The following is a 12716-nucleotide window of genomic DNA, read 5'->3' as shown; positions in this document are numbered from 1 at the left end:
GTCTTGTTCCTAATCTTAGTGGAAATGGTTTCAGTTTTTCACCTTTGAGAAAGATGTTGGCTGTGGGTTTGTCATATATGGCCTTTATTATGTTGAGGTAAGTTCCCTCTATGCCTACTTTGTTGAGGGTTTTTATCATAAATGGATGTTGAATTTTGTTGAAAAATTTTTCTGCATCTATGGAGATGATCGTATGATTTTTCTCCTTCAATTTGTTAATATGGTGTATCACATTGATTGATTTGCAAATATTGAAGAATCCTTCCATCCTGGGATAAACCCCACTTGATCATGGTGTATGATCCTTTTAATGTGTTGTGGGATTCTGTTTGCTAGTATTTTGTTGAGGATTTTTGCATGTATGTTCATCAGTGATATTGGTCTGTAGTTTTCTTTCTTTGTGACATCTTTGTCTGGTTTGGTATCAGAGTGATGGTGGCCTCGTAGAATGATTTTGGGAGTGCTCCTCTCTCTGCTATATTTTCGAAGAGTTTGAAAAGGATAGGTGTTAGCTCTTCTCTAAATGTTTGATAGAATTCGCCTGTGAAGACATCTGGTCCTGAACTTTTGTTTGTTGGAAGATTTTTAATGACAGTCTCAATTTCAGTGCTTGTGATTGGTCTGTTTATATTTTCTATTACTTCCTGGTTCAGTCATGGAAGGTTGTCCCTTTCTACAAATTCGTCCATTTCTTCCAGGTTGTCCATTTTATTGGCATATAGTTGTTTGAGGTAATCTCTCATGATCCTTTGTATTTCTGCAATGTCAGTTGTTACTTCTTTTTCATTTCTAATTCTATTGATTTGAGTTTTCTCCCTTTTTTTCTTGATGAGTCTGGCTAATGGTTTATCAATTTTGTTTATCATGTCAAAGAACCAGCTTTTAGTTTTATTGATCTTTGCTATTGTTTCCTTCATTTCTTTTTAACTTTTTCTGCTCTGATCTTTATGATTTCTTTCCTTCTGTTAACTTTCGGGTTTTTTGTTCTTCCTTCTCTAATTGCTTTACGTGTATGTTTAGGTTGTTTATTTGAGATGTTTCTAGTTTCTTGAGGTAGGATTGTAGTGCTATAAACTTCTCCTTAGAAATGCTTTTGCTGCATCCCATAGATTTTGGGTCGTTGCCTTTTCATTTTCATTTCTTTCTCGGTATTTTTTGATCTCCTCTTTGATTTCTTCAGTGATCTCTGGGTTATTAAGTAGTGTATTGTTTAGCCTCCATGTGTTTCTATTTTTTACAGATTTTTTTCCAGTAATTGATATCTAGTCTCATAGCGTTGTGGTAGGAAAAGATACTTGATACGATTTCAATTTTCTTAAATTTACCAAGGCTTGATTTGTGACCCAAGATATGATCTATCCTGGAGAATGTTCCATGAGCACTTGAGAAGAAAGTGTATTCTGTTGTTTTTGGATGGAATGTCCTATAAGTGTCAATGAAGTCCATCGTATTTAATGTATCATTTAAAGCTTGTGTTTCCTTATTTATTTTCAGTTTGGATGATCTGTCCATTGGTGAAAGTGGGGTGCTAAAGTCCCCTACTATGATTGTGTTACTGTCGATTTCCCCTTTTATGGCTGTTAGCATTTGCCTTAGGTACTGAGGTGCTCCTATGTTGGGTGCATAAATATTTACAATTGTTATATCTTCTTCTTGGATTGATCCCTTGATCATTATGTAGTGTCCTTCTTTGTCTCTTGTAATAGTCTTTATTTTAAAGTTTATTTTGTCTGATATGAGAATTGCTACTCCAGCTTTCTTCTGACTTCCATTTGCGTGGAATATCTTTTTTCCATTCCTTCACTTTCAGTCTGTATGTGTCCCTAGGTCTGAAGTGGGTCTCTTGTAGACAGCATATATATGGGTCTTGTTTTTTTTTTTTTTTTTTTTAATAAATTTATTTATTTATTTATTTATTTATGGCTGTGTTGGGTCTTCGTTTCTGTGCGAGGGCTTTCTCTAGTTGCGGCAAGTGCGGCCACTCTTCATCGCGGTGCGCGGGCCTCTCACTGTCGCGGCCTCTCTTGTTGCGCAGCACAGGCTCCAGACGCAAAGGCTCAGTAGTTGTGGCTCACGGGCTTAGTTGCTCCGCGGCATGTGGGATCTTCCCAGACCAGGGCTCGAACCCGTGTCCCCTGCATTAGCAGGCAGATTCTCAACCACTGCGCCACCAGGGAAGCCCTATATGGGTCTTGTTTTTGTATCCATTCAGCCAGTCTATGTCTTTTGGCTGGAGCATTTAATCCATTTACATTTAGTAATTATTGATATGTATGTTCCTATGACCATTTTCTTAATTGTTTTGGGTTTGTTTCTGTAGGTCTTTTTTATTCCCTTTCTCTTTTGTTCTCTTCTCTTGTGGTTTGATGGTCATCTTTAGTGTTGTGTTTGGGTTGCTTTTTCTTTTGTGTGTGTGTATCTATTGTAGTTTTTGGGTTTGCTGTTCCCATGAGGTTTTGATATAGCAGTCTGTATATGTAAAAGGTCATTCTACGTTGCTGGTCTCTTTCCTGCCTAGAGAAGTTCCTTTAGTATTTGTTGCAGAGCTGAATTTGGTGATGCTGAATTCTCTTAGCTTTTGCTTGTCTGTAAAGCTCTTGATTTCTCCATCAAATCTGAATGAGGGCCTTGCTAGGTGGAGTATTCTTGGTTGTAGCTTCTTCCCTTTAATCACTTTATTTATTTATTTATTTATTTATTTATTTATTTATTTATTTATTTATTGGCTGCATTGGGTTTTTGTTGCTGCACCTGTGCTTTCTCTAGTTGTGGTGAGCAGGGGTTACTCTTCGTTGTGGTGTGTGGGCTTTTCATTTCAGTGGCTTCTCTTGTTGCAGAGCATTGGCTCTATGTGCATGGGCTTCAGTAGTTGCAGCACATGGGCCCAGTAGTTGTGGCTCTCAGGCTTTAGAGCACAGGCTCAGTAGTTGTGGTGCACAGGCTTAGTTGCTCTGCAGCAGGTGACATCTTCTCAAACCAGGGCTCAAACCCATGTTCCCTGCACTGGCAGGCGGATTCTTAACCATTGACCCACCAGGGAAGTCCCTTTCATCACTTTAAATATATCGTGCCATACCCTTTTGGCCTGAAGAGTTTCTGCGGAGAAATCAGCTGATAGCCTTATGGGAGTTCCATTGTATGTTATTTGTTGTTTTTCCCTTGTTGATTTTAATATTTTTTCTTTGTCTTTAATTTTGGTCAGCTTGATTACTATGTGTCTCAGCCATATTCCTCCTTGGGTTTATCCTACCTGGGACTCTCTGTGCTTCCTGGACTTGGGTGACTGTTTCCTTTCCCATGTTAGGGAAGTTTTCAGCTGTTATCTCTTCAAATATTTTCTGAGGTCCTTTTTCTCTCTTCTCCTTCTGGAACCCCTATAATATGAATGTTGGTGTGTTTAATGTTGTCCCAGAGGTCTCTTAGACTGTCTTCACTTCTTTTCTTTCTTTTTTCTTTATTCTGTTCCATGGCAGTGATTTCCACTATTCTGTCTTCCAGGTCACTTACCTGTTCTTCTGTCTCGGTTATTCTGCTCTTGATTCCTTTTAGTGTATTTTTCATTTCAGTTATTGTATTGTTCATCTCTGTTTGTTCTTTAGTTCTTCTACGTCTTTGTTAAACATTTCTTGCATCTTCTCAATCCTTGCCTCCATTCTTTTCCCGAGATCCTGGATCATCTTCACTATCACTATTCTGAATTCTTTTTCTTGAAGGTTGCCTATTTCCACTTCACTTAGTTGTTTTTCTGGGGTTTTACCTTGTTCCTTCATCTGGGACATATTTCTCTGCCATTTCATTTTGTCTAACTTTCTGTGATTATGGTTTTCTTTACAAAGGCTGCAGGATTGTCCTTCTTGTTTCTACTTTCTGCCCTCTGGTGGATGAGGCTATCTAAGAGGCTTGTGCAAGTTTCCTGAGGGGAGGGACTGGTGGTGGGTGGAGCTGGGTCTTGTCCCTCTGGTGGGCAGGACCATGCTCAGTAAAACTTTAATCCACTTGTCTGCTGATGCATGGGGCTGTATTCTCACCCTGTTTGTTTTTTGGCCTGAGGTGACCCAGCACTGCAGCCTACAGGCTGTAGGGTGGGGTTGATGGTGGCCTCTGGGAGGGCTCACGCCAATGAGTACTTCCCAGAACTGCTACTGCCAGTGTCTTTGTCCCCACACTGAGTCATGGCCACCCCCCGCCTCTGCAGGAGACCCTCCAATACTAACAGATAGTTCTGGCCCAGTTTCTTATGGGCTTACTTCTTTTTTCCTGTGGATCCTCGTGTACATGAGACTTTGTGTGCACCCTCCAAGAGTGGAGTTTCTGTTTCTCCCAGTCCCATGGATGTCCTGTGATCAAACCCAACTGGCCTTCAAAGCCAGATTCTCTGGAGACTCTTCCTCCCCCAGGCTGGGAAGCCTGATGTGGGGCTCAGAGCTTTCACTCCTGTGGGATAACTTCTGTGGTATAATTGTTTTCCAGTTTGTGGGTTGCCCACCTGGCTGGTATGGGATTTGATTTTATTGCAGTTGTGCCCCTCCTACCATCTCATTGTGGCTTCTTCTTTGTCTTTGGATGTAGGTTATCTTTTTTGGTAGGTTCCAGTATTTTTTTGTCAATGGTTGTTCAGCAGTTAGTTGAGATTTTGGTGTTTTCATAAGAAGCGGGTGAGCTCACGTCTTTCTACTCTGCCATCTTGAGCTAATCTTCTTATTATTCCCTTTTAGAGGTAATAAGTCTAAAGTTCTAAGAATATAACTTACACTTAGCTACTGTTCTTATCTACCTGTGTCTGAACGCAAATCTCTTTCTTAGAAGATAATTACGTCAGTGAAGAAGCATTTAAGTGAAATTCATTTAGTCTCTGCCCCCCACTCCCCCCACCATGTTGTTTAACTTGTTAGCTGTTAGGCGTTTTGAAAAAACTATTAGGAAGGTTTTAAAAGTCTACATCTTTTTTTTCTCTTTCCTATTAAAATCAACATGTTGTTTATTTCCCTTTCTTTTCCATGGCCTAAGAATAATTTCACTGCCAACGTACAGGAAGAGAACATACATTCTCTCAGGATTCCTCCTGAGATTAAGGTAAATATTCTTATTTTTGAAACAGGTAATTTAGTGAATTTATTCTGGCACAGACATCTGTTTTAAATAAAGCTTTAATTAAAGCTGCATGGTTTCAAAGAGGTTAGTTTCCAAGAGACTGAAAAATATCAACACCGTGATGAGTGTGAAACAGATGTAGGGACATTCAGACCAAATAACAAGAAGTAGCTCAATTATCTTTGCAAAGGTAGAGCTTGCTCACCCCACTTTTGCCTGATTTTAATTCCAAACAAAAAGAATCCAAGGAAAGCACTTCCAGTTGGGCAGCTGGGAGAGGACACTGGAAAGGGAAGTAGGGAAGTGACATAGAAAAAGTGAGGCAGCTAATGAAAGGTACATTTAAAAAAAATTATTTATTTATTTATTATTTATTTATTATTTATTTATTTATTTATTTATTTATTTATTTATTTAAGGCTGCATTGGGTCTTTGTTGCTCCACGTGGGCTTTCTCTAGTTGTGGCGAGCAGGGGCTACTCTTCGTTGCGGTGTGAGGTCTTCTCATTGCAGTGGCTTCTCTTGTTGCGGAGCATGGGCTCTAGGCGCACGGGCTTCAGTAGTTGTGGCACGCAGGCTCAGCAGTCGTGGTGCATGGGCTTAGTTGCTCTGCAGCATGTGGGATCTTCCTGGACCAGGGCTTGAACCCGTGTCCCCTGCGTTGGCAGGCAGATTCTAAACCATTGACCCAGCAGGGAAATCCCGAAAAGTACATTATTAAGCTAGCTATCTTGTGGAAAAACTCTGAGAGATAGTGCAACATATCAACCTCAGAATTGTGCCACCCAAGGGAAGAACGAGCTGAAAAGTCATGGGTGAAGGCTGACCCTTGTGTGTGTGTGTGGAGGGGTGTGTGAATGAAAAATATTGCCTGCCATATCAGTAAATAAAGCAAGTCATCACATTACAGCTGCCCCGAGCCCTGAGGGAACTCAGGATAGAAATAGGATGTCCACCATCTAGCAGTCAACTGCTGCAGCCACCCTTGACATTGCACCCCGAGGAGACTCAGGATGAGAAAGCACAGGATACTGGTCCCAGATAGCTCAGGTGCACATCAAAGGAATGGTTTCAGTGAGCCCAGACTTGCATCTTCCCACACATAGAAAAGCACTAGATTCCTTAACTTGAGATATATGGTTTTCTTTAATTAACAGTAATCATTTGATGTTTTGTCTACCTGGTTTTTGTTGCAAAAACTCCTATATATCCTGGCTTCTCCCTTACTTCTTCAGAGCAGTCTCTCAGAGTGATCGGAGATGTTGTGTCCTAGGCTTGAAGTCCTCAGTTTTGTCCGCCAAATAAAACATAACTCAACTTTTGGGTTGTGCACTTTTTTCAGTCGAGGAGGTGGGAGAGGGAGAATAATTTTCTATGCTTTTGACCCTTCTTCGTCTCCCCAACTCTGCAATCCTACAGGGAACCATCTGCAGTTGTGGTTGGGGGAGGGTGAACCCTCAGGCACAAGGATGTAGATATTGACAGTTGGAAGTCACAGAACTCACTGACAGGTCTGTGGAACGTGAGCTGGGCTCAGGTGGCAAATGCTGCACATGTTGATGAGGGTGAGTTCATTGCTGATGGGGATCCAAATGCTACTGCTTCTATGGACGGCAATTTGGAGACATCTATCAAAAGCATAATTCAGTAATTCTACTTCAAGAGGTTTCCCCTCCAGATACACTCACAAGTGTGCAAGATGATATATGAATAAGACTATTCATATAGAGAAAAATGCAAGGTGCAGCAGTGTTTGTGTGCAAATATTTGGCTAAAAAAATGGTAGTTGTGGGAGAATATATATGTGTATTTGTTGTATGTGTGTAAAAGTCTTTGAAAAGATACATAAGAAATAGTTAACACCGGTTGCCTTGGAGGAAGGGAACAGAGGATAAGAGTAAAGGGAGATTTTTCCTCCTGTAGAGTGGCTGTATTGCATTAGCTATTCAAAAATAAATTTTAAATAATTTACAAAGAACATTTTATCTTTTTTTTTGAAACACCAGAGTACTTGGGAAACTTTATTAAAACTACATACCGTTTTTATTTTTATATTTTCAAACTTTTTATTTCATATTGGAGTACAGTTGACTAACAATGTTGTGTTAGTTTCAGTTGCACAACAAAGTGATTCAGTTATATATATACATGTATCTATTCTTTTTCAAATACTGTAAGTTCAGAACATTTTATCTTGAGGGCAGTAAGGAGCTACTAAAATTTTGTTTTGATCTTTCATTGATGATAGAGTGACATGAACAGACACGTTAGGACAGACTGGCAGTTAGGAGGGATGCAGGATTTAGGACAGTTAATGACTGGGTAAAGTAGGAACAAAAGTTTAGTTCCCAGGGCTAAGGCTCCAAACAATCAGGAAATATTATTTAGTTGTTAACCTCTCAGGCAATGTACTTGAGTAGATAAGGGACTCAGTCCAAGGTAAAAAGTAATTGGATATCTGTTCTTACTGTGTTTTCTTAGATTCTATATGTTTATCCTATATCCATTAATCACAGCCAAAGTGTTTACCTTTCTCCCAAAATTCAGCTTGTCTGGAACTTACACACCTTCTTATTTAACTCTCATGTACCAAGCCAAAATTTCCCCTGCCCTAAATCTTCCCACAGCAACTAGAGACCACCCGTGTAACCAAAAGCCCACTGAAATTAATCAAAGTAACCAATCCTAAACTGTTTACTCTGCTCTACCTTGCAGAAACCCCACTTAAGGCTCTGGCCTGTGCCTTCCCCTTGCTCCTGCTTCTGCCTCCTTATCAAACCTGGTGCTTCCCATGTGGTGACCCCCCTCCTCTCAGAAAATGCAGATAACACAAATCTTCTTTCAATGCACTGACCTCTCCATGTTATCACTCAGTCATCTCCGTAAATTAAAATCCCAAGGGTACAAATGAGACAGTGTCCAATTTTGCATAATAAACATTACTTGGGGGAAATTTTCATATGTAGGAGAATGCAGAGTATCTAAGACTGTCTTCTAGTCCAGTCTGTTCTTAGGAAATCTGAGAATCTATGATAAACTGAGAAAATAAATGAAGTAAGGAAATGGAGAGAACAAGGTTTCTTTGTTTGTGGCCCAGTTACAGGATTAAATGGAGGTGGGAGAAGGTTTCTCAGATAAGGAAAAATAAAAGACCTAGGAATGACTGAATTATACTGCCCGGCAGCCAAGACAGTTCCATATGCAATAAAACATAAGTTCATGTCCCCCCAGGAGAAATCTACATGGTTAGGGCCATCTTTTGTCTTCTAGACGTCCAATGCTCTCTGCCACAAGAGTATATAAATTTCCACTTATGACAAACTAAACCCAGAGCCCTTAAAAGACAAAACAAAACAGAACAGAACACGTTTATTAGGATATAATTCACATACCATATGAATTAGTTTCCTAGGGCTGCCATAACAAATTACAGTACCACAAACTAGGTGGCTTAGGACAAAAGAAATTTATTCTATCACAGTTCTGGAGACCAGAAGTGCGAAATCAAAATCAAGGTGTCAGCAAGGCCACAGCTGCCCCAAAGGCTCTGGGGAAGATTCCTTTGTCTCTCCCTAGTTTCTGGTGGCTGTCAGCAATCCTTGCTGTTCTTTGATTTGTACCTCCATGGTTTCAATCAATGTCTCTGTCCTCACATGACATTCTTTCTTTCTTTCTTTTTTTCAGTTATATACATCTATATACTTTTTCAGATTATTCTCCATTATAGGTTATTACAAGATATTGAATATAGTCCCCTGTGCTTTGCAGTAAATCCTTGTTGCTTATCTATTTTATGTACAGTAGTTTGTATCTGTTAATCCTATACTTCTTAATTTATCCCTTCCCCTCTCCCTTCCCCTTTGGTAACCACAAGTTTGTTTTCTATGTCTGTGAGTCTGTTTCTGTTTTGTAAATAAGTTCACTTGCATCATTTTTTAAGATTCCACATATAGTGGAATAGCATATGTGACAGCATATGATAGCATATGATATTTGTCTTTCTCTGTCTGACTTCACTAAGTATAATATTCTCTACATCCATCCACATTGCTACAAATGGCAATATTTCATTCTTTTTTGTGGCCAAGTAATATTCCATTATATATATCTATATACATACCACATTATGCGTGTGTGTGTGTATGTGTATATACGTATGTGTGTATATATATATTATATATATATATATATATACCACATCTTCTTAAGCACTTGGGTTGATTCCATGTCTTGGCTATTGTAAATAGTGATGCTTTGAACGTTGGGGTGCATGTATCTCTTTGAATTAGAGTCATCAACTTTTCTGCATATATGCCCAGGAGTGGAATTGCTGGATCATATGGTAGCTCTATTTTTAGTTTTTAAAGGAAACTCCATATTGTTTTCCATAATGGCTGTGCCAATTTACATTCCCACCAACAGTGTAGGAGAGTTCCCTTTTCTCCACACCCTCTCCAGCATTTATTGTTTGTAGATTTTTTGATGATAGCCATTCTGACCAGTGTGAGGTGATATATATATTCTTTTTCATATTCTTTTCCGTTATGGTTTATCACAGGATATTGAATATAGTTCCCTGTGCTATACAGTAGGACCTTGTTGTTTTCCATCCTATTTATAATAGTTTGCATCTGTTAATCTCAAACTTCCTATCCATCCCTCCCCCACCTCCCCTCCCCTTTGTCAATCACAATTCTGTTCTCTATATCTGTAAGTCTGTTTCTGTTTAGTAGATGTGTTCATTTGTGTCATATTTTAGATTCCACATATAAGTGATACCATATGGTATTTGTCTTTCTCTTTCTGACTTACTTCACTTAGTATGATAATCTCTAGGTCAATCCATGTTGCTGAAAATGGCATTAATTAATTCTTTTTTTATGTCTGAGTAATATTCTATGGATTATATATATGTGTGCGTGCGTGTGTGTATGTATGTGTGTGCGTGTATGTATGTGTGTGCATATATATATATCCCACATTTATATGTACCACATTTTTATCCTTTTAATCTGTCCATGGATATTTTGGTTGTTTCCCTGTCTTGGCTATTGTAAATAGTATTGCTATGAACATACGGGTGCATGTATCTTTTTCAATTACAGTTTTGTCTGGGTATATGCCCAGGAATGGTATTGCTGGATCATATGGCAATTCTATTCTTAGTTTTGTTTTCTTTTTTAACATCTTTATTGGAGTATAATTGCTTTACAATGGTGTGTTAGTTTCTGCTTTATAACAAAGTGAATCAGCTATACATATACATATATCCCCATATCTCCTCCCTCTTGTGTCTGCCTCCCACCCTCCCTATCCCACCCCTCTAGGTGGTCACAAAGCACCGAGCTGATCTCCCTGTGCTATGTGGCTGCTTCCCACTAGCTATCTATTTTACATTTAAAAATGTGGAATGCTGCACAACTTTGCATGTCATCCTTGCACAGGGGCCATGCTAATCTTCTCTGTATCGTTGCAATTTTATTATATGTGCTGCGGAAGTGAGCACTATTCTTAGTTTTTTAAGGAACCTCCATGTTTTTTTCCATAGTGGCTGCACCAATTTACATTCTCACCAACAGTGTAGGAGGGTTCCCTTTTCTCCACACCCCCTTCAGCATTTGTTATTTGTAGAAAAAGGTTTTAAGTTTGATTAGGACCCATTTGTTTATTTTTGCTTTTATTTCTTTTGCTTGGGAGACTGAACTGAGAAAATGTTGCTACAATTTATGTCCAAGAATGTTTTGGCTATGTTCTCTTCTAGGAGTTTTATGGTGTCATGTCTTATATTTAGGTCTTTAAACAATTTTGAGTTTGTTTTCATATATGGTGTGAGAGACTGTTCTAATTTCATTGATTTACATGTATCTGTCCAGCTTTCCCAACACAATTTGCTAAAGAGACTGTCTCTTCTCCATTATATTCTTGCCTCCTTTGTTGTAGATTAATTGGCTATAGGTGTGTAAGGTTATTTCAGGGCTCTCTGTTCTCTTTCATTGATCTATATGTCTGTTTTTGTGCCAAAACTACACTGTTTTGATTACTGTAGCTTTGTAGTATAGTCTGAAGTCTGGGAGGGTTATGACTCCTGCTTTGTTCTTTTTCCTCAGGATGGCTTTGGCAATCCTGTGTCTTCTTTTTTTTTTTTTTTTTTTTTGTCATCGAGGCCCAGAGAGCCCTTCAAAACCGATTTCTTTACTTACCGGCCATGGATAAACTTCGAGACACTGCGGACACCCCCAAATTATATGCTAAGGTTTTAACGTTGTTTATTGAACTAAAATTAATGCGCATACATAGTTTAAAATATATATACATATACTAGAAGGCTTGTAATAAGAAAAGCAGTTTCTGGCCTACTCTTTAGAGGCAATAGCCTCAACTCTTTTAGATATACATCCTGATTGGATCCATATATCTAAATAAATGTATATACTACTAATTCTTTTTTTTTCCACTTTGTTTTAAGGTTTAATTAAATATCACCTATTTCTGTGATAGCAACATCTATATAAATAACATGAGGTCAATAAAATTGCATAGGATTCTGAAAGTCACACTAGTTTCTATCTCCCTGGTATTTTCACAACACTAAGAAGCCAAAAGGAGAAGAAACATGGTATCAGGAGCAATTTTTTTGTACATCTCACATGGTAGAGTTAGTGATAGGTTTATGGAAAAGTCAGGTTGCCCTTCTTTTTTTTTTTTTCTTGACATTTGTTTTCTTTTATCAACATAGATGTCAGGTTCCTTTCTTTTTTTTATACAGCAGGTTCTTATTAGTCATCAATTTTATACACATCAGTGTATACACGTCAATCCCCATCTCCCAATCCATCACACCCCCACCTCCCGCCGCTTCCCCTCCTTGGTGCCCATACATTTGTTCTCTACATCTGTGTCTCTATTTCTGCCCTGCAAACCGGTTCATCTACCATTTTTCTAGGTTCCACATATATGCGTTAATATACGATATTTGTTTTTCTCTTTCTGACTTATTTCACTCTGCATGACAGTCTCTAGATCCATCCACGTCTCAACACATGACCCAATTTCGATCCTTTTTATGGCTGAGTAATATTACACTGTATATATGTACCACAACTTCTTTATCCATTTGTCTGGCGATGGGCATTTAGATTGTTTCCATGATCTGGCTATTGTAAATAGTGCTGCAATGAACATTCGGGTGCATGTGTCTTTTTGAATTATGGTTTTCTCAGGGTATATGCCCAGTAGTGGGATTGCTGGATCATATGGTAATGTTATTTTTAGTTTTTTAAGGAACCTCCATACTGTTCTCCATAGTGGCTGTATCAATTTACATTCCCACCGACAGTGCAAGAGGGTTCCCTTTTCTCCACACCCTCTCCAGCATTTGTTGTTTGTAGATTTTCTGATGATGCCTATTCTAACTGGTGTGAGGTGATACCTCATTGTAGTTTTGATTTGCATTTCTCTAATAATTAGTGATGTTGAGCATCTTTTCATGTGCTTCTTGGCCATCTGTATGTCTTCTTCGGAGAAATGTCTATTTAGGTCTTCTGCCCATTTTTGGATTGGGTTGTTTGTTTCTTTAATATTGAGCTGCATGAGCTGTTTATATATTTTGGAGATTAATCCTTTGT

At 38.7% G+C, this 12716-nt stretch overlaps 1 non-coding gene and 1 pseudogene across 1 annotated transcript; both read right to left on the bottom strand.

The window, feature by feature from the left end:
* The window catches only part of LOC137775773 (large ribosomal subunit protein eL38 pseudogene), a 30107-nt pseudogene extending 18725 nt beyond the window's left edge, over positions 1-11382 (bottom strand).
* LOC137776027 (U6 spliceosomal RNA) lies at positions 10491-10597 on the bottom strand. Its single transcript, XR_011076149.1, has one exon. It is a non-coding gene; the product is annotated as a U6 spliceosomal RNA (small nuclear RNA).
* Positions 11383-12716: the final 1334 nt, after the last annotated feature.

This window comes from Eschrichtius robustus, chromosome 13 (genome assembly GCF_028021215.1).
Source record: "Eschrichtius robustus isolate mEscRob2 chromosome 13, mEscRob2.pri, whole genome shotgun sequence".
NCBI lineage: Eukaryota > Metazoa > Chordata > Mammalia > Artiodactyla > Eschrichtiidae > Eschrichtius > Eschrichtius robustus.
The sequence above is the reverse complement of the archived record's forward strand: the minus strand, read 5'-3'. Positions and strand labels throughout refer to the sequence as shown.